The sequence below is a fragment of the Vicugna pacos genome, unplaced genomic scaffold (assembly GCF_048564905.1).
Source record: "Vicugna pacos unplaced genomic scaffold, VicPac4 scaffold_18, whole genome shotgun sequence".
In the NCBI taxonomy this organism is placed as follows: domain Eukaryota; kingdom Metazoa; phylum Chordata; class Mammalia; order Artiodactyla; family Camelidae; genus Vicugna; species Vicugna pacos.
Window position 1 is genome coordinate 4,861,214 of NW_027328739.1, and position 22,791 is coordinate 4,884,004.

The following is a 22,791-nucleotide window of genomic DNA, read 5'->3' on the forward strand; positions in this document are numbered from 1 at the left end:
TTTCTTTAGTATATTTACCATTTGCCTATCTTGGATTACTACTTAAAACTTTAGTACTTTTGACATTCTTCCTGTGGAGCTATTTTTAAAAGTTGGGCTAAAATATTTCATACAGAAATAGTTCCTGTATGTATTGGAACAACTCTGGAATAAGCACCCACTACAGACTTCCTTTTGACCCTGATATGTGGCATGTGCATCTGTAGGCTTTCATCGTATTATGGTTATTTCTAGGTAAGTGTCAGAGGACACATGTTAGTTACTGACATGCTCTAGCCTAAAGTCTTGATATTGAATTGAATGAATGAATAAAAACATGAACATTATGGCCTTACCACTTCCTTTGCCAAAGACCCCTAGGTACTGCTGCCGTAATGAGCAATGACCCTTACTGTTACTGCAGGAGCTGCCGCCTTAGCAGCAGAGTCCACCTCTGCAGTCTCCTATCCTGAGTGTGTGCTGCAGCCTCTCTGGCTCCTGAAGGGTTATTTCCACCTTGTGTTTTAGTTTTAGCCAGACTGCCTGTCTGTCTATTTATCTCCCTACCTGTCTATCTATTCTAAAATTTTATTTATTTCTTTTTACTGAAGTACATCTGATTTGTAATATTAGTTTCAGGTGTACAGCAAAGTTACTCAGTTATATACATATACATATACATATACATATACATATACATATACATATACATATACATTGTTTTTAGATTCTTTTACATTATAGGTTATTATAAGATACTGAATATAATTCCCTGTGCTATACAGTAGGTCCTTGTTGGTTATCTGTTTCATATATAATAGTGTATATCTGTTAATCCTGAACTCCTAACATATCTCTTCCCTTCCCCCTTTCCCCTTGGGTAACCATAGTTTCTTTTCTATGTCATGAGTCTATTTCTGGTTTGTAAACAAGTTCATTTGTATCTTTTTTTGTTTGTTTACATTCCACATATAAGTGATAGAATTTGATATTTGCCTTTCTCTGTCTGACATACTTCACTGAATATGATAATCTGTAGGGTCCACCCTATTTTTAATTCTCCAGGAATGATGCCTTCAATTTGAAATCTGTTATATATTGTTTATAATTAGAAAATAAAGTTAGAATTAAATACAGGTTTGTAGTCCATTTGGAGGTATTAAAATTCTCTCTTATTTTTTTGCAGGCAATTATACTCTCAGAGTTGACTGTACACCCCTTCTTTTCCAGTTGGTATATAAACTGACAAAAGAGGTATGTAAATAGATCTGTTGTAATGATTTCTGATGAGTAGATAAATCAATAACTTTTGTTTTCTAAATTACTAATATTTAAACTGGTGACAGACATAGCTGATTTGTATAAACAAGAAATCAGAACGAGCTTTAATACACTACTTATGTAACATAACTATGAGAACAGTAGTGCTAGTCTCTGTTCTAATAATAGTTCCTAATAATTGTATACATTTGTTTAAATGTGCAGGGTCTATTGTTTCATGGGGCAGAGTCTCTTTGATATAACAGAAAGATTACTGAGCTGGGTTGGGGAAGCCTTGGCTGTGAAGATTGCCTTGGCTAGTCATTCATTCATTCATTCAGGAAGTATTTATTGTGTGGTTACTATGTATCAGGTCCTATGAAAGGAACTCTTGCAGCAACAGTGATAAAAGGACAAGGTTACTGAATCCAAATACTTTGTAATCTAGAGAGGCCACAGACCTGTAAATGAGGACTCATACTTCACTTGAATATTGGATACCAAATACAGTGGAGGACAGTTGCAGAAGAGAGAAGTTAAAATCCTGGGGTAGCTGGTGAGTTTGGAAAGCATTAGAAGGTGTTTAGAGAAGGGTTAGTGGTTAAGATGTAAAATGGAAGAATGTGAAAGTGGGGAGAATGTTTCTCCTCAGAGGACACAGGACCTAATAAAGATGTGGATGTGTGAAAGAACATTTCCTGACCTCTGGGTAATGCAATATAACCTCAATGTAAGGTGTTGGTGAAAAAGCTGGTAAGAAACGGGGCCTGACACATAGGCCTAAATGTTCATAAATCTGGTGATGGTGAAATTAAAGAATCTTTAACAAGGTTGTACATTATCATTTTTATTTGTTAGAAAAATTACTCTGTATCAGTGCAATGAATACGTTAAGCTGTAGTAAGTCTAAAAGCAAAATGGAAATAATTCCACATACTTATTTAGCACACGGGAATTTATAAATACTAGTTATTGATGTAAAAAGTACTCTGAAAATGCTACTGCACTCTGAATCTCTAAAAATTATGTGATCTACTCATTGAGTATATGTGTGCTTCATTTAAATAACCCCCATTATAGAATTTAACTGTCGAAATGTTTCTTTCAAGTAGGTATCACTTAGATGACAATGGGAAGTAAATGTCACATCTCTGTGGTCCTGTTTCCAAATCGCCCTTCATCTTGCCCTGTCCTTTTCACTGTTAGTGTCTTTAACATCTCATCCTCCCAAGTGAGCATCCTCCCATGCCCATCACAACTCCCACCATACTGGGAAGCTTAGGTCCTTGATCCTTTTATTGAAATGTCCCATAAAAACATCTAAAAGCACGCTGAAAAGACAGCCCTTGTTGGGGAATCCTTCTCAGGAGATACATTTACTCTCTGTCCTACAGAGGAGGCTCCTGCCTTTATAGAAGGTGTAGTAAGAATTTTAGGGCCAAGAAGGAGAAGCTTAGGTCTATCCCCTTTGTACATTTATTTAATAAGTATTAAATGTGTAAGTGGTTACCATAGTGACAGGATAAATCAAACATAGTTTCTGCTATTAGTGTGTTACCTGTGTAGCCAGGAGAGACTATAATCAAGAATTTTCAAATCCAAGATAGTGATTAAAATCACCAAAGCGAATACAAATAAAAGTGTGGGAAGCAAAAAATAAGTATCTTAGTTTATTATTTTACATGTTGGAATTAAACAGCCTGCTTAATGGGAAATTGCAAATTTTTTTCCCATTTTAAAGCCTCTTTTATGTTAATTTGAATTTAATTTTCATGCCACTTAAGATACAATGTATTTGTCTTTCAGAGTTTTTGTTTTAGATAGATTTTAACAGTTTAACTGGGAAATTAAAATGTATATTTAGAAGTTACATTTTCAGGGAACTAATTGATTGTCCAGAAGAGAAGAGTGAGATTTTATAATCTTGTTTGATTTGATTGTCAGTGGAAGAATCAGACATCATTAATCTGGAGAAATGCTATTGGTTGCTGAGGGCTCAATCCCAAACTGGATGATTTGATTTAGAGACATTTGGCCCATTGGCTTCACCACCAATTCGTCCATCTCTGAGTGAAGGTGGGAATCCTTCTATTTCCTACAAATGTTCTTTGCTAAACACGTGTGCCTTGTTCCAACTTTGGAGCCTTGTGTAAGTGGGTTTACCTTTCTGCACTTGAATATTCTCATATATAAAATCAGTTTGACCAAGACAATCATGAAAGTGTGCTTCAGTGCAGTGCCTCAGCATCTGGTGCAGGGTCAGGGTGGTGGACACTGAATAGGCAAAGCTCTAGCTTCCACACCTGACCCCACCTCTTCCTCAGCTGAGAAGTGTCTATTGTATTTCTTTTATATAGAAGAAGGTTCCACTGCTGTATCCTTCCCCCACCCTTAAAAAATTAAGAAACCACTAGACCATCTCTAAGGTCCCCACTTAGCTCTAAACTTTTCACTACTATATATATATATATATATATATATATATATATATTTATTTATTTTAAATGAGGTTTACAAGGAGCAGTTGTGGGTGATAATCACAAAAACTGTATTTGAAATCTGAAAGCTTGGGTTTTTCTTCTGATTCAGACCTTTTTAAAAAAATTTCTTAGTTTTAGCAAGTCATTTAACTACTTCTTAGCTCCAATTTTCTGCTCTTTGAGGGCACAGAATTAGATTCTTGAAATAGACAGTCTGTATTCTTCAGGTTTCTAGTGTGTTTTAGAAATATTTATTTGTTAGGGGAGCTAGAACAGACAGGGTTTCCACTTCAGCAGTGCAGTTATGTTTTTACCTTTTTATAATTAGAGATTGAGAAATCATTTCATTTGAAAATAAAATGATTCCATTTATTTTTTATGAAAAGTTTAAAAACCACAGGATTAGATTATAAATTGCCCTTTATTTCTGAAATTTAATATATTTAGTTATACAGATTAAGTGGTACAATGAAGACTGCAGTACAGAATTTCTGTCTCTTATAGTGTGTTAGTTTTCTTTGCTTCATGAAGGAGCCGTATGAAGCTCATTAATAACAACACAGTATATCTTTGATAGAGTTCAACTTTTCTTCTTCCTTTTTCCTTTTTCTTCTTAGTCTTTCCAAATTAGGATAATTGTGGTCTCTGACTTTTTTCCAGTTAAATTTTTAAAATACATTTTTATTTTTTACATTCTACAATCACTTTTGACTTTTGGAATTAATATAAGATAGAGATAGGTATGCAGACAAAACCAAACACTAAATGATAGTATTTTCTTCTAGGAAGTTAAATTTTGGTTATAATTATGCCAGGGGGAAAAAAATAAACTTCCTAAGACAGTGGAAACTACTGATAACTTTTAAAAACTAAATCAGTTTATGCGAGTCATGCCTCCTTTCATAAGCATGTCATTATTAACAGGAAGATTGTTGGCTGTGATTTATTCTGTCTGTGTTCCTATTTTACAGGTTTATTTAATGCTTTTGGTGGAAATCATGACAGCCACATAGATTTTAAGGAGATATCCTGTGGGCTATCAGCTTGTTGCAGAGGACCTCTGGCTGAAAGACAGAAATGTAAGTGTGTTAAACATCACAAAATTTGGAAGCTATACAGAGAAAAACATAGCATCCATTCATGTAAAAAATCATCTGATTAAGGCTTGAATTTTCATCCCTTTGGCAAATAGCAGTCTCTTACTGAGGTTTTACTGAGATCAGTGTAAAGGTTCAATCATCTATTCTTTTTTACTGTGGAGTAATTTAAGATCTTTGTTATTAATAATGGTTGATTTTCCAGATAAATGTACAATTCATGATAAATGAACTACATCAATCATGATGTGTTTAAAAATGTTAAGCATATAGAAAATATTTTCTGGTAGTCTATATAGAAAATTTGTCTTGCTTAACTTGAATTCCAACTTATTTTCTATCACTGTGTATATTGATATTTTATTAGCAAAATTAAATTTATGATAAAACAATTTTATTAAATACTAAATTTATCTTTTAAACCTATCTAAAATATTATGGCATAATTAATAAGCATATTACATTCCTAAATCTTAACCATATTTGTTTAGGAAAATGCAGCAGTTTACATTTAATTGGAACATAATTCTTACATATTCACTAGGGTAATTATCTCTGCATCTTTCTAAAATACAGCTTTACAAATACTGCATATTTTGGGTATGATACTTAATAGTTCAATATTCTTTAGTAATGTTGTACTGTGATGCACTTAGTTAATTTAATAGCATAAATATTACATGGGTGTGTGAAGTAGATAATTATTTAATCTTAAAAATTTAGATTTCTTTTATCTTCCCTGATAGTATACCATTACTCTAACCTGGCTTTGTGATAGATTATTTGTTCACATTAAAGTTCTGGTATTAAAGAGGGTGAAGTCTTTGTTTCTCAATTGAGGTTAATTGTTGTCTTAAATTTTTTTTAAATTTATTTTTTTGCCAGTGGACTAGTGGAAGTTAACCAACTAGACTAACTAGCAATTTTGCTGATATTGATGTTAATTAGCAAAGTGCTGATATTTTGGATTTTTAGCTTGTTGTATATAAACTTCATTGAAGATTTGAAATTGTTCTTAGGCAAAAATATTGGGTGCACATTAATTACATTGGAGAGGCAAAATCGTTATACAGTCATCTCTCATTATCTGCTGAGGATTGGTTCTGAGACCCCCTCAGATACCAAATCCATGGATGCTCATGTCCTTATGTAAAATGGCATAGTATTTGCATATAATCTATGCACATCCTCTTGTATACTTTAAATCATCTCTAGGTTACTTGTAATACCTAATACAATGTAATTATTTGTAAGTACAATGTAAATGATATGTGAATAGTTGTCAGTGCATAGCAAATTCAAGTTTTGCTTTTGAGAACTTTCTGGGAAAATTTATATATATATATATATTTTGATCTATTGTTTATACCTGTGAATGCAGAACCAATGGATACGGGGAGCTGACTGTAGCAGCTTTTTGTTGATTCTTAATGTAGATGGAATATTTTCAGCATTGTAAGAATCAACTCTGAAGAGATCAGTTATAAATATTAGAAATTAATTTAAAAGCTTGAATTACCTTCTCAAAATCTGTGAGATATTCTATAGTAACTTGGCCCTTCTTTTTCAGTTTGCAAGAAATTTAACTTTAGGTTTAGGTGAAGGATAGAGTTCTCACAGCTGGCTAATGATATAAGGAGAGAGACTTGTGAAGTGTACAGGAATTCCTACAAGTTCAAAGGACTTTAATGACACAATCTCCTCCAAATAAGAACTTAATCCAGAATGTAGTTGTTTGAGGAACTAAGTAATTTCACTAGGGCAGGTTGTAATAAAATGTATTATACTTCAGAATATAAAAGTAATTTTCCTCCATAAGAGTTTCTTTTCTTTAGTTTGCTTCAAGGTATTTGATGTTGACGGTGATGGAGTTCTTTCTAGGGTTGAACTGAGAGACACGTGGTTGCACAGAGGTCTGGAAGGACAACTGCACCGATGATACCCTGGTAAAGTCTGATTGTATACATCTTCTTGCATGTAAACTTCCAACAGGAACATAGAGTGAAGAATTTTTTTAAAAGAGGTTGAAAAAAAGATTTCTTACTACTTCTAGGTTCTATATTATGCTACTCAAAATATTCATAGCCAAAGATGCAAAATTGGGAAGAGAATTTGCCTAAGAAAATTTAATAAACAATGTATTATGTAAAAAAAAAATGAAACCACTGGAAAATTGTCATAAATTTTTAAGGCAAACAAGCAATCTATTTCTGGAATTAAAAAAAAAAAAAAACTTGACCGAAAAACTATTTTATACTTCAGCTACTGGCTAATAAAAATGATACCTTCTCTTTCCTAACTACTGATTTGGGTTTCTGGTTTTAAAGGAATTACTTGTGGATCTATCCAACATTGTAGAAGACACATAGAATGCACATGACACCACAAAGGTGAGTCTAGCAGAGACTAATTTATTCTTTTCTAAAAATACATTATATTCTGAATTGGTATACATACCTTACATATACATACTTGAATCTCTTCTACATCATCCCTGCTAAATGCTTATTTGGACCTGTGGTTACAATAACTCTAAGTTGTCCCTAAGGAAAGCCCATTCGACCTTTAAACAACTCCATTAAGTGTTATTTACATAAAAACATTATATTTTATAAGCTAGGCATTTTGTAAAAATTAAGTAGAGACAACCCTTGCCATCTGTAGTTTATAATCTTTACTTCTCCCAGTTTAATACATTATGGTAAGACAAAACTTATATTGAGCAAAAGAAGCCACAGAATAAAAGAACACATTGTACAATTTAATTTATATGAAGTTCTAGAACAGAGACAGAACTAATGTTAATAAGTGTTACAATAGTGATTTTGGAGATGGGTGACTTAACTGAGAAGGACCATAGGATATCTGGGATGATGGAAATTATTTTTTATCTCAATCTGGGTGGTGTATATAGTTTTTAAAATTTTTTTTCAATAATATTGGTGAGGGTCTGTCCTAAGTTCTTTAATAGCAGCCAGAATAAGTGTATAATAGCAGAAACAAGCATGTACTTTACAAAGAATAAAGCTTTGAATTTTTTTAGTTTCACAACATTTATTAAAGATATTATAATAGGTTTGCCTTCATGTCTATGTATCCCTGTGAAACTGAAGATAATCCATATATGTGAGACACATATGAGTTAATTTGACCCTTTCTATTCAAATGTTGACGTGTACCAAGTTGCAGATGGTAGGACGTAGACCATAGTGGCCTTACACAGGCTTAGAAAAATAAGTAACATTTTTTTCAATCACAAATCCAGAAGAAATCATCATAGTCTTATTAACTGACACTCAATAGAAATAAATAATAGAAATGAATTTTTCAGGGCTTGATCTTTGTTTGGCAATTCAGATAACCGTCTTCATTTACTTTTCTGCCCAAAACTAAGGTAGCCATTTCTATTTGGTATATATGAAAACAGAAACACAGGAAAGTTTCTACTAGGAAATACCTTATGTAGAGATACAATTTCCATCGCCTTTCTTCTGGGTGTTTGATAAGTATGAAGGTTATCATTGCTGTCTATTTTTATATAAGACCGAGTTTCTTCTTATGGCTGTACTTTTGAACATTAAAAAAAAGATCATTTAGCTACTCCATCTCCATGTAACCATAATAATGAAATGGTAAAAATTTAGAATAGAATTTGGACCTTTCAACCAAACCTATTACCCATATTCACTGGTGACTAGACGGTGACAATATTACCCATTATTTTGTACCATTACATTGGTGTTAATATACTTCAATGGAAGTTGCATCATGAAAGCCAATAATTACCATCACAGTGCTTTAAAATCTTTCCTTATAATAAATGGTAATATATATTGAATGAATACATGAATATCATTAATAATAAATATTATTATATATCATTAAATAATAAATCATTAGATAATAAAAATATAATTAAGTAATAAAAGCTAAGAACATTATTATTCATCTAGGATTGTTAAGGTGATTGTTCAAAACATGAAGTAAGAAGCATTTGGTTATATTTTTGCCTGCCAAGAAATATTGTCTGCTGTATATAAATGTAATTTTTGGTACACTTTGACACCAAAAAAAAAAAAATACTGCTTTACTCAACTTGTGAATGTAATGTTAAATTTTATTTTGAGGAAATGTTAATATAGATACTCATTTATTATATATATTTAGTTTTTTTAAATCTCTTAAGAAGTCTAATAATATTGCCAGATGTTTTAAAGATCTTAGAAAATTGTTAGGGTCAAAGGGCATAATCCAAAGAGTTTGGAAAAATGCTTTCAAAGTTAGTAAATAGTCCTTTTTCTCTACCCAGAACCTTTTGTGGGTTCTGTTAGTAAACTTCACCTTGAGCCAGAAGATACTGTGAGTTATTTCCCAGGTCTTACCTGAGGAAGATTTTTGGTGATAAATTGCCCACGTTATGACTGACTACTTCAGAGTTTGGTTACTTTTGAACTTACTCTTGCTGGCCTACTTTCAGATGAATACATAGCATCTACATTAAATCATTAGTTTTCTTTCAGACAAATGACCATTGCAAGTTTAATAAAACAAATTTAATTCAAATAATATAAGAAAATGAAGATTTAAGATATTCTTAAATATTGTTTCTCTTTCAGAATGGCCATCTTAACTCTAGAAGAATATCAGATCTGGAGTGTGAAAAATGTTCTTGCCAATGAGTTTTTGAATCTACTTTTCCAGGTATGTTTAATGTAAATGACAGAGACCGAGGGCCGTGGTACCAGTAGTTCTACATCTTTTCCATTATGTAGTAGTTAGACAACTAGACTACAAAACCATATATTGTCAAAAGAACTGCATTAACCTGTACACCACCTGCAGATGGTAAGTTAGAGCGTGCCTGCTTCTCAGAGTCACAATGTGCATGATAGGAAAGTAGAGTATAGCTGATAATGTCTATCTTAATTACTCTTGATAGAGCAGATTGTAGACACATAAAAAAGAATTTAAAATGAAAAAGCCATTATAATTTGCTATTTTTCTTTACTTTTTTTTTAAGACCCTCCCTAACAAGTAAGGCAGTGTGGACAGAGACATAGATCATAAGATGGCAGCTGTAAATTTTTCACAAAGTATACCATCTTTCCAGTTAGGAGGTTATTTTAGATGCAGAGCTGTTTCTTAATTTTCTTTCTTTCTTTCTTTTTTTCTTTTTTGTAATTTAATTCTTTAGAAGGTCCAATAAAGATTGAAGGAGAAAGGAGGAAAGAAAAGCTGTCAGGGGTGAACATGAAATCATAAAACTTGCCAGATTTTAACTATTTTCCCAGTTAAAGTAGTTCTCTTTGCTCCAATTTAAAGAAACAACTTATAGTTTCCCATTTTTCATAATTCTTCAAAAATATATGTTGATTTAATAGTATTTTACAGGGGGGAGGGGTGTGAGTAGGGACAGACTAGAAGTTCAAGATTTGTAAATACTGACAGGTATATATAGAATAGATAAACAAGCTTATACTGCATAGCACAGGGAAATATATTCAAGAATTTGTAGTAGCTCATGGTGAAAAAATATGAAAACAAATATACGTATATTCATAAAGGACTGAAAAATTGTGCTGTACACCAGAAATTGACACAACATTGTAAGTGGACTATAACTCAGTTAAAAAATAAAAGATAAAACTGTTAGAACACTATAAAAAAAGTAGTATTTTACATTTTTCTTATTTTATTCTCCTTTTCTTATAAAAGCACCCCTATGAAGATCAATAAGGCTTGATGTCTTCATATCTATCATGATCCTCCATTGTGAATACAGAGTAACCTGCCTGTGGCACAGCTATGTTAGAATAAATGAAAATTGAACTCTTCCTGACAGCTAATAACTAATGTATATTTAAAGCATATGAAATCTGATAAGCCTGTGATGCCCATTTAAATCAATCAGTTGCTCCACTGTCAGTTATCTGCCAGGATCTAAGTTGATGTCTTTATAAAATATAAATACATGTAAAAATAATATAAACCTACTATAAACAGAAATGACTTGCTTAGTAATATGAAAATTGAGCAGCTATTTTTATCTCATTTAAAATGATGCCCTCAATTACTTTGTTATCATTAATTATATAGATATTTTGACCACTTAAGTTTGTGTCTGAGTCATCTGGCAGCTCTTACATAGCAAAGCATTTTGAACTTTTATATTGCCTTTCCTATTTTCTCATGCTTATCAGGGACTTGCATAGGCACTATTTTTTCTATGACTCTATAAACAGATTTATGCCTGAAATTTTCTTTTGTGTCTCAGGGTTTCTAGCATTATATTACTGACAGATTTCTTGTTGGTTACCAATCTAATTTTTTTCTTGGTATATATAGTCCTTTCAGTCCTTTCAAATATATATATATATATGTAGTCAGTTTACAATGTTGTGTCAATTTCTGGTGTGCAGCACAATGCTTCAGTCATACATGAACATACATATATTCATTTTCATACTCTTTTTCACCATAAGTTACTACAAAACAGTATTGGATATAGTTCCCTGTGCTATACAGTATGAACTTGTTTATGACTTGGGAGTTTGAGATTTGCAGGTACTAAATATTAACATTACATTTTATGATGCTCACTTTATCCCATATTCAGACATGCTTTTAAAACTTTATGTTCACTTAATATATAAGTAAGCAGACTTACTCTAAATTGTTTTATTTTCTGTCTGTTTCTAAAATAGAATTAGCTAATAAATTCAGTGATAAAAGCTTGAATTATACTTTTATTTTATTTGCCAAGATCCCACTCCTGGCTGACCATTTTGGGTATTTAAGTATAAAGTAAGTAAATGTCAGTAGAATTAGGAAACCATTCCTGTGGTAATATTATTTTCAGTCCTTTCAAATAAACTCAGTGCCCAATATTTTGCAGAGGAAGCATTCTAAACATGATCAGGATCTTCTGTCTTGTACGTTTGTCAGAAAGCGTGAAATGTTAAACAGTTTGATAAACAGAATAGTGCACCACACTGACCCCTACCTATATCCATGTTCTAATCCTGAAATCTGTGAATATGTTATTTTACATGGCAAAGGGGATTTTGCAGATGTATCAGGTTAAGGACTCTGAGACAGGGAGATTAGCCTGGATTATCTACATGGGCCTAGTCTAACAACAGGAGTCCTTAAAAATTGAAAATCTTTCCCAGATGTGGTCAGAAAGATATGACTTTGGAAGAAGGATTAGAAAGCTGTAAAGCTGTTAGCTTTGAAGATAGAGGAAGGGCCATGGGTAAAGAAATGTGGGTGAACACTAGAAGCCAGAAAAGACAAGGAAATATATTCTTCCTTTGACTTACAGAAGGGCATACAGCCCTACTGACATCTTGATTTTTAGCCAAGTGATACCTGTTCCTCACTTGACCTACAGAACCATAAAATAATAAGTTTGTGTTGCTTTAAGCTGCAAAATTTGTGATGATTTGTTACAGCAGTGATAAAAATAAATATAGGGGAGGTAATCCAAATTTATGGATTGGAGGGCTCAACATTTTAAAGATGTCAGGTCCCCTTCAACTGATTCAAAGATTTATATGTGCACATCAAAATCCCCAAAACTTAATTGTTGTTACTGTTTATTTGTAGAAATTGACAAGCTGATTCTAAATACATAGAGAAGCTTGAAGAGCCAACAATAGCCAAGATGATATTAAAGAACAATGTTAAAGAACTTATTATAAAACAATATTAAGTCTATGTGATAACTACCTAAAGTTAGACATATAGACCAATGGAACAGTATTGAATTAAACCCTGTACCATACATGAACAGTAATTTTAGATAGATTATAAATCTAATAAATTTGAAACAAAAAGCAAAGCATCTGGGGGAGGGTAAAGCTCAGGTGGAATGTGTGCTTAGCATGCATAAGGTCTTGGGTTCAACTCCCAGTACCTCCATTAAAATAAATAACCTAATCCCCCACCAAAATAAAGCATCTAGGAAATAGTGTAGGAGATATCTTAATGACTTTGAAGTGGCAAAGAGTTCTTAAACAGGACACAGCACTAAACATAAAAGAAGAGTTTTAAGTTAGACTTCAGTAAAATTAAGAATTATTTTTATCAAGAGATACCATTAAGAAAGTGAAAAGCCACACGGTGGGAAAATATATTTGCTATACCTATATCCAACAAAAGACTTGTATCTAGGGCATATAGAGAACAAAAACCAGTGGAGAAAAAGGCAAAACCTCAATATTAAAATGTGCAAAAAAATTGAACAAGTGCTTCACACACAAAAAGAAAAAAAATCCAAATAAGCTATGAAAAGTGGCTGACCTCTTTAGTAATAATAAAAATACGTACTAAAACCACACTTGGAACACCATTAGACATCCACTAGAATAGTTAGTTGTTAAGTGATATGAAGCATTGGTGAGGGTAACATGCAATGGGGACTCTTACACATGGCCAGTGGGAATATAAATTCTTTCAAATACTTTGAAAGTAGGCTTTTTGAATGAAAGTTATATATGTATATGTGTGTGTGTATATATGTACACACACACACACATACATACATACACACACACACACTCCCTGTGTACCCTTCAGAAGCTTCTACATCTGAGCACAAAAGGACATCCAGAAAATTCTCATAATCACTATTTGTTATAGCCCCAAATAGAAAATGACCCAAACACCTGTCAACAATAAATACATAACCATAAGTGGTGGCACATGCATACAAATTGTATACTTTAAAGCAATAAAAATAAATATACCAGTTTACAGAAAACACTAGTGGATGAATCTTACGTAATGTTGAGTGGAATGTACGGGACTAAAACTTTCAAAAGCAAAAAAAAAATCCATGGTGGCTGAGTTTAGGATGGTGAATCCATCAAAGGGGTGCCATAGTATCTGGGAAGAAACCCAAAGTGGAACAGCAATGTTCTGTTTCTTGACTGGATGAAGGTTACATAGATGTGTTTACTTTGTGAAAAATCACTGAGCTGTATACTTAAGATATGCTCACATTTAAGCATGTATATTATATTTGCATTTTTTAAAAAAATGTTTGCTGCAAAAAAAGATATCCAAAACCTAAGTATTTATCAGTAGGAGAATGGATAAAACAAATGATATTATATTCAAACAATGGAATACAATTCAACAATAAAAAAGAATCAACTACTGATACAAGGATGAACCTCAAAAGCCTAATTTATACATTTCATTGTCAGGTAAATTTTAACTCAGAAGGTAAACAAAACTATAAACAGGCATGTGCCCTGGGGGGAGGGGTGCTGAAGCCTTTGTCTCCTCAGACCTGTGCCATTACTGGCACATCTCGCAAGAAGAGAGGCAGGGCTCAGCCACAGCTACCATCTCCTCCTGTGCATAGTGCCCGGGTTGGGGCAGGGCTGAGACCTGAATCTGCACATGGGGGCTCCACAACCTTTTAGGCAGGACTGAGACTTGTTTATAGCCTGAGGCAGAGAGGATTTTTCTACCCTGACACCTCAGAGAACTTGTGCTGCCAAGGGAAACAAGGAGCTCAGATTTGGCACAGAGCGTAGGCGGAGCTGTTCCGTGGTCTTCCCTGAGCCCACCTACAGACCGCCTACCCGAGGCAGAGCAGGCTGCTGCACAGAGCAGCAGAGTGACCAGCACCAGGAGAGGGCAGGTGGGCAGCCACCCACCTTCCTGGCAGGAACACAGCACCTGACCACGGTGCTGGGGTGGGGTGTGATCTGCCCACCTGCTTTCCCCCAAGCACAGCATCTGACTGTGGCATCAGGAGGGGGAGTGACCTGCCCACCCACTGGATAAGAGCTCAGTTCCTGACCTAGTGTTAGGAGGGGGCACAATCTGCTGGCCAACAGCCACTGAGAGCAGCACAGATGAGGGTGCCAACAGAAGGCCTATGAAACAGCAAGCTGAGTTCGTGAAGCAGGGCAAAGACACAAAGACCTCTCGATAAAATCATTAAGGGCACACCATCTCCAGGATAAGGAGGTAACTGCTACTCCTTAAGCCACGGTGCCAGAGAGATATGAGCAATGTGAAGAAGAAGAGAAACCACTCCCAATGAAAAATTCAAGAGAAATCCCCTGAAAGCATGATCAAGCAAATAGACATTGATGGTCTATTAGATCAAGATTTCAAAAAAGAGTGATCAAAGTACTGAAGGAACTAAAAGAAATAGTGTTTAGGTATATAAAATGTATCAAAAATGAAATAGAAACTATAAAGAAGAACTAGGTAGAATTAGTAAACTCATTGGCTGAGATGAGAGCTGACCTAAAGGCTGTGCAAAGCAGACAAGAAAATACAGAAGAATAAATAAGTGACCTAGAAGACAGGACAACAGAAAGCACCCAATCAGAACAGCTGAGAGAAAAACAAATGAAAAACAAAACAATATACGGGACCTATGGGGTAATATAAACTGTGCCAATGTATGCATAATAGGAGTTCCAGAAGGGGAAAAAGAACAAAGCGGGTTGAAAAGGTATGGGAAGGACTCATGACTGAAAACTTCCCAAACCTAAAGAAGGAATCATATCCAAGCACAGGAGGCTCAGAGGGTCCCAAGCAGGAAGAACCGAAACAGACCCACACCAAGGCATATCCTAATCAAGATAGCCAGATTCAAGGATAAAGAAATGATCCTAAAGGTAGCAAGAGAAAAACAAAGAGTGAGTTACAAGGGAACCCCCATAAGGTTTTCAGCTGATTTTTCTACACTATTTACAACAGCTAAGACATGGAAACAGCCTAAAATGTCCATCAACAGATGACTGGATAAAGATGTGGGATATTTATATGATGGGATACTATTCAGCCACAAAAAATGACTACATAACGCCATTTGCAGAGATATGGATGCTCCTGAAGAATGTTATTCTAGGTGGAGCAGAACAGAAAGAGAAAGAGGAATACCATGTGAGATCACTCATGTGTGGAATCTTAAATATATGCAAGATCTTGTGGTAACTCACAGCAAAAAAAAAAAGTGACAATGAATATATGTACGTTCATGTATAACTGAAAAATTGTGCTCTACACTGGAATTTGTCATAACATTGTAAAATGACTATTACTCAATAAAAAATGTTTAAAAATAAGTAAAATAAAATATAACCTTTAAAATACCGTATAATGAGAGGTGTGATGTTCTAGTATCTGTTCTAAGAAGTACGTTAGACACACATAAGAATAGCCAATGGTCAGAAAGATCACATGTTATCAGCTACCACCCCATGCAAATTAATGGCATTTAGCAGATATTCATATATGTGTGTAAATATATAAAATAGGTATTAGTCTATATGTAAATCAAATCAAATATTATAATCTAATGTAAAATCATATCAGCAAAAGCACTTTGCTGACATAAGTGTCTTGGTGTAAACAGATTACAATTTTTTATTGAGTTGTCATAATGGGATAATATTGTGAACCAAGTGGAAATTGTAAAAAAAAAAGTTATCCAAAAAAAAAAAAAATCCTGACTACATGAAAAGATGCACAGTTACTATAAGGCCTCTCCCATTATTTACCATCAGTGTCAGAAAGTCTTGGAATAAGTTAGGAGAATTAAAAACTCTAACAAGACACAAAAATGCACTCTCTGTTAAAGAAAATAAACGAAAAGAAAAAAACAAATGAATAGACAATTAAGGTCCTACAGATAAAAATACCAATTTTTATGGGAAATAGCCTTAAAATCAAAAATAAGGAGATTATATTCTAATTTCACCTTTTGAATAAAGATATACAAAATTTAGCTGAATACCTTCGTATTTTGCACTTATGAAGAAAAAAATGTATTTGCAATGAAAAAGCAGCCATTACCCTGCCTTTTGAGTTTTCTAAAGTTTTAGGTTTGAATATATTTCATCTTAAATGATCTTAAGCACTATGCAGTGGTTGGTGTTTTAAAAATACCACTGTGTGTGGAACTTCTAAAAGTGCTTCAAAAAATTTATATTTTTGTAATAATTTAGTAATGGCCTGGATATTATTTTTAACAAGACAACTCATCATGAAATACTGCAAGATTTTTTCAATGAGTTTATATTCACAAATGTTTAAGATTGTCACTTTATTATGAGAAAATGTCAACCGTGGCAGTATTTTGACTTGAAAATGAGATAAGCTGAGAAGCATATTTTAAGTATAAACTAAATGATAGCACTCCTTTAAAGACAAGAAAGTAAAAGCATGATAAACTCTGACTTTGACACACTTAAAATATAAAAATTAACATAATGTAATTTTACACACTTCTGTTTAACTCTCAGTACTTTCTCAGCCCCTTTCCCATTACACCCGCGTCCCCGCTCCTGACCCTTGGTGTACACACCTCCGTTCACACGGGGGAAGGAGGGACCCGGGCGGTGAGGACCAGGGGCGCGGACACCCCCGCGGCCCGGATGGACACGGACACTCACACCCGCATCCCCGCTCCTGACCCGCGGTGTACACACCTACGATCACACGGGGGAAGGGGGGACCCGGGCGGTGAGGACCAGGGGCGCGGACACCCCAGCGGCCCCGATGGACACGGACACTCACCCGCTCCCGGCGGGCGAGGAGAATAGTCGAAGCGGGCCTGCCAGCGCACCCGTCCCCTCCTGCCCTGCCGGCCGGGGCCCCAGCTCGGTCAGGTCCACACACATCCCGGCAGGAAGCGGGCTCAGGCCGTGGGAAACCGGAGTAACTTCAGACAGAGAGCGGGGAGCATCCCCCCGCAGACACGCAGGCAGCGCTGTCCCGGAGCCTCCTTGGCGCCGCCCGCTCAGTCCTGAGGAAAACAAGCTCCGCCCCCAAGGAAGACGCTGGCTGCTGATGCGGACTGCGCATGCGCACCGCTACCTAAGACACGCTGGCTTCGTGCACCCCCTGCAGGTCCTCGAGGACGGTGCAGGATACTCGGAACTCATTGTAGAACACATGACTCCTCCCAGCCATGATGCTAAATCACTGGAAATCTCAGTGCCCTGGCCTCTTTTTTAATGGCACTGGTGATGCTCTCATCCAGCTATGCCTGCTCTCTTGCCTGGCACGTGCCTCAGTCCTTGGAATCCCGTCTGAATCAGATTCTGTTCTGGAGGAAGGACAGGTGCAGAAGAATCTCAAAATTCCAGACTTAGAAGATGACCAGGAACCCAAACTCAACTCTGCCAACTCCCTGGGGTCCCCTGAGGAGTGTGGTTTTCTCAGAACCATCTGCCCTGTGTCAGGAGCAGACCAAGCCTCAGGTAGCTTAGAGAGGCTATCATGCAGCACATGCTTTGAATGGTTCTCAGTTCTGACCTGCATGATCTTGAGACCCTTTTGTAACTCTTAACACTCTGTTTTCTCATACCTATAGTGATGGTTATTGACGACTGAGTTAATCCTCTTACAATGCTGAGGTGCTATTGTTCCTTGGATAACAGAATATTTTGAAGGGATAAACAGTTTATCACTTCCCCCTAATGAAGTATGTTTTTAAAACTAGAAATGTTTCAGGGGGCACTCAGGTCCTCCTCTTGCATCAGTTCCTGGGGTGTTGGCAGTTTCTGCTCTGAGCTCCAGATCCTGATCCTGCTGGTGGTCTATGGTGATGCCAGTGTGTACATGCTCTTCCTTTTGCACCCGTGTGGAAAGGAGACAGCCCTTCCCCTACATGAGGCTGCAACATGCTGACACTCAAAGCAGGCACAATGAAGAACCAGCTAGAGTCCCCGGTACCAGCTGTCCCAGGTAGAAACGTCAACTTCACCACAGTGTTCCTGTGCTCCTATCAGGCCTTCACTACTCCCAGCAGGCCATGCCTGAGCAGTGTGACAGGTGACTGTCCCAGCATGGCATGGTGGTGATGATCCCACCTTATCTGTTTGTTTTTGGAATGTCCCCACACCTCTCTGAGCTTCACTTTGCTCTTCTCACAGGCAGAGTTGTACAGGCATAAACCTCACAGGGTTATGGTAGGTAGTCACAGTAGCTGCTCACCCAGTGGCACTCTCTGCCGAGAGGGCTGCTGGGAGTGCTGTGTGTCTTCACACTTGTCCTTCACTCTTCTCAATGAAAACACTCTTGGCCTTATTCTTCCCTGGCCTGCGGCCTTTCTGTGCTTGCAAAAGAACATGGAAACAATCTGCAAAGAAGTTTTGAGGTTCTGTCCATCTTGTCCAGGAAATGCTGACTCTGCTAGATATGCTGCTGGGTGGGCTCTCATGGGAGGGGCTTGGGCAGGACTTCCCTTTGCAATAAGCTGCCCCACCCAGGCCTTTCCATGATCCAGACTCCTGGGACCAGGGTGCAAATCCCCAGCTCCCCACTTGTCAACCATGTGACCTGGGCAACTTTCTCAAACCCAAGCTTTGTCCATCCAAGGTCAGCAGAGATGGGGATAACAGGATGTCCCGCACAGAGTGTCTGTGCAGATTAAGTGAGGTAGAACAGACAGAACAGTGGTGGGGCCTGGCCCATTGGTTGGCAGAAGGGAGCTCACCATGTGCAGCAAGTTCCGCGGGTCACCCAGCAATCTGCCCAGAGGCTTAGCCACTCCATCGCTATCATGCATCTGAAGTCCACTTAACCACATGGGAGAGAAACAAACACATATTCTGAGAGTAGCTGCCACAGGGAAAATTGCATCTTAGCGGGGAGTAATACCAGAGGGTGATCAGGATGGAGGAAGATGCCCCCTGGGTTTGAGCAGACTGGAGCTACCCTCCAGAGCCTGGGGTTAGTGAGGATGGGCTTGTAGAAATGCCCCTCTCCTTTACCCATCAATGCTGGGTCCTGCGGGTACTGAGTCCCACAATCGGTGTGCTGCTAGTGCCCTCAGCACAGAGAAAAACCCAGGGGTTCCCACAAGGCTTCGGCCACGTCCTCTGCTTCCTGAACTCCCACTCTGGTGACCCCACCTGGGATGCAGAGGTGAGGTGAGGCAGGGACCTATGCTGTCAACATCACTGCTCTACCCTGGGAATCTGGCACACAGTAGGTGCTTGGTAAGGTCATTGTTGAATGAACAGCAATACTGGGCCAAGTTTCTGTGGGTGTCTGTGCCCCCAGATCAGGGACCCCTCAGGGCCCACCTCACAAGTGACATGAAAATAATGATCCCACCAGGAGCAATAACAGTTCCTCAGAATAAATGGGCTTTTCCAAGCACTCTCCACCTGTTGCAAAGGCCTCCCAGCAGGGAAGTGGGCTGTCAGGGGCAGCACTGCACTCTCCACTGTAACAAGGAGAAAGCCAAGGGCCACAGAGAGGAGTGCCTTTCCAGTGTCACTGCTCACTTTCCCACCTTTTGGGAGACCAGGAGGCTTTTCTACTACATTCTGGCTCTGAAGCCCCAATACTGTGTGGACATGCCTCCCTCCCTGGAGCAAGGAACCACTAAGTGACCTGTCACTTGTCACCAAGCAGACAGGCTCATTCCAGCTCATTGTGCCACCAGCAGTTTGTGCTAGAAGCAGGATCCTCTGGGAGACATCACACTCTCCCAAGCTGGAAACAGGTGAACAGCTCACAGATTTCCTGGAGAGGATGGTCACATGGCCTTGATCTGGCCAATCAGCATTTTCCATCCTCCCTGGACACTGTGATTGGCTCAGGGCTGGGCACCAGCCCAATCAGGCTCCACGGAGGTCAGGCCTAGTTGCTGGAATCCTGGGAGCAGAGAAGTTCTATTTCAGTTGGGAGTTGAGGGGTGGTGATATCAGCCTGTGGCAGTTGGTGACCATCTTGCTTTCATAAAGGCAGAGCCATGTGAAGATGACACCAGTGGCAGAGCCCAGAGGTGGGGAAGGATGACTTCTGTTGATGTCACTGAGCACCAGGTACAGACCTGCCTGAAGCTATTTCCCTGTGGACGTCTCAGTTAGGTAAGTCATTCTCTCCTGCCCTGTTTGCTTCATTAAGCCACTTTGGTTTTCTGTCACTGGTTTTAAGAAAAAGTTTGACTATTCCTTCAAGCTGGCTAAATGGAGACCCTGGAACTGCAACAGTGAGGTGACAGGCAACAATGTGGCTAATAGAGTCCAGAGGCCTCTGTTCAAACAGGGGATTGTAAATGACAAGGGAGAGTACACATGGCCTCAGTGAACAGATTTGCTACTGGTAGCTCCCAGTTCCTGGATATTAGAGTGCATGCACTCAGCCAAGTCTCAGCTCTGCTGTCACACCTGCTAACCCACACCTCTCCTCTCCCACCTGCCGGGCCTAGGGGGGCTGGACACCCCCGGGCACCTGAAACAGCCCAGGGCTTTGTGTTGTAATTTACACAGGCTGCCCCCAGTTCTGAGGGTGAGGGTGACTGGGTTCCAGTTTACAGAGAAAACAGACTAGACAGTCTCACTGGTGAGATGTGGGGGTGGGACCCCAATCTACCTTCTGACCTATGACTTCAGAGTGGACAGCCTCCCCACCCTCAGCCAGGATGCTTGCTAAGCCTAGGGGCTAAGGAGTCCTGCTTCCTCCAGCACCCCTCCTGGAGGTGAGAGTGGGGGGCTCTTCTCTATACAACATTCACCCCTGCAGGGGCACACGTGTGACCTCACAGTCTGTCATCCCTTCCTTATGACCTGGACCTCCTTGATGTGTGAGCACTGCAGATCATGGGTGCACACGTGGGCAGGTGCACCATGACTGAGAGGACAACACTCCAATTTAAGCCCCCTCCTTGCTCAGATGATTACATCCTGGAATTGAGGGGTTCCCAGGGGTCAGTTGGCCAATTCTGGCCTTAGGGGCAAATTCTTATCACCCAGGGGGCTAATTTTTAAATTAAATTACACATTTACAATTCAATAGTCAAGCCCCTTTCTAGGCAGCCTTGTAGCCACTCAGCTTTTACCCCTCGCTGTGACCATGTTCTTAGCTTCAAATTGAGTGTCATTATGGACATGAACATGTCCCTTTCATGTGTCACCTTCACAGTAAGCGGCCACCCCAAACTCCCCTCCCTTCCCCTTGTCGATATCTCCACTCAGGGAGTAGGGCCCTTTTGATGCAGTTGTGCAAATGTGTGAGCTAAGGGTTTAGAATGTCCAGGCTAGGAGGGGTCTGCCCCACATGGCAGGGCAGGTGGGCTGGCAGGGGGTGATGGTTCACTTGCAAAACCTCAGCTGGTTTCAGGCAGTGACAACAGACTGGCAGCCAAGGGCTCAGCTGGTGCAGAGTAAGCGGATTAACTGTGTTCACCCAGACGCCTTGGGGGTGGCAGCCCTGGAGTACGACTACAAGTGAGGAAGGTGGAGGGTCCCCAGTGCCTGGACCTCCACCTTCTAAAAATCAGGACTGAGATGTGGCTCTGAAGTCAGAACACTGGAGTTCAAAGCTTCCCCCACCACTTTGTCAATAATTCAAAGCAAATGAGCCTCAGTTTTCTCATGTGTAAAATGAGAACTTTGAAGCCTCTCCATCTGAGGGTGTGGAGGGAAGTAAATGCGGTGACAGCAGAGCACAGGAGCTGTCTGGGCTGAGCCTGCACACAGGCAGGCCGTTGTTGCTGCCATGATCACTGTCTTCCAGGGCAGGGTCTGCACTCTCTCCCTGTGAAGATCCAGACAGTAAACATTCTAGGCTTTGAGGGACCTACAGTCTCTGTCACAACTACCACCCTCTGCTGTTGGAGGGCAAAGGCAGCTCCTGCAGTAGGTAGTCCAGGCTCGCACCCCCGCTTCCTGACATAAGTATTCCTGAGATACAATTTTCACATAACTTTGTTGGCTTTAGGTGTGCAGCATAATGACTTTTTACATGTGCATATTGTGAAATGATCAGTGCATTAAGTTTACCTGACGTCTGTCATCACCCATAGTCACACACTATTTTCCTTGTGATGAGAAATTTTAAGAGGTACTCTCTTAACTATCAAATGCACAATGCAGTGCTGTTAACTACAGTCACCTTGCAGTACATTATGTCCCCAGGACTTGTTTATCTTCTAACTGGAAGTTTGTACATTTTGATTATCTTTCCGAATTTCAATCATCCCC

The 22,791-nt window shown here is 38.4% G+C and overlaps 1 long non-coding RNA gene across 3 annotated transcripts; it reads left to right on the top strand.

Annotated features, from left to right (window-relative positions):
- Positions 1-1,163: 1,163 nt before the first annotated feature.
- LOC140692819 (uncharacterized) lies at positions 1,164-20,676 on the top strand. 3 transcript variants are annotated; one of them, XR_012068421.1, is made up of 7 exons: positions 1,164-1,233; positions 3,184-3,315; positions 4,691-4,798; positions 6,652-6,762; positions 7,144-7,206; positions 9,433-9,517; positions 20,551-20,676. It is a non-coding gene; the product is annotated as an uncharacterized lncRNA (long non-coding RNA). The 3 variants fall into 3 exon arrangements; XR_012068422.1 differs by lacking the exon at positions 20,551-20,676 and adding an exon at positions 15,666-15,943; XR_012068423.1 differs by lacking the exon at positions 20,551-20,676 and adding an exon at positions 12,425-12,658.
- The last annotated feature ends 2,115 nt before the right edge of the window (positions 20,677-22,791 follow it).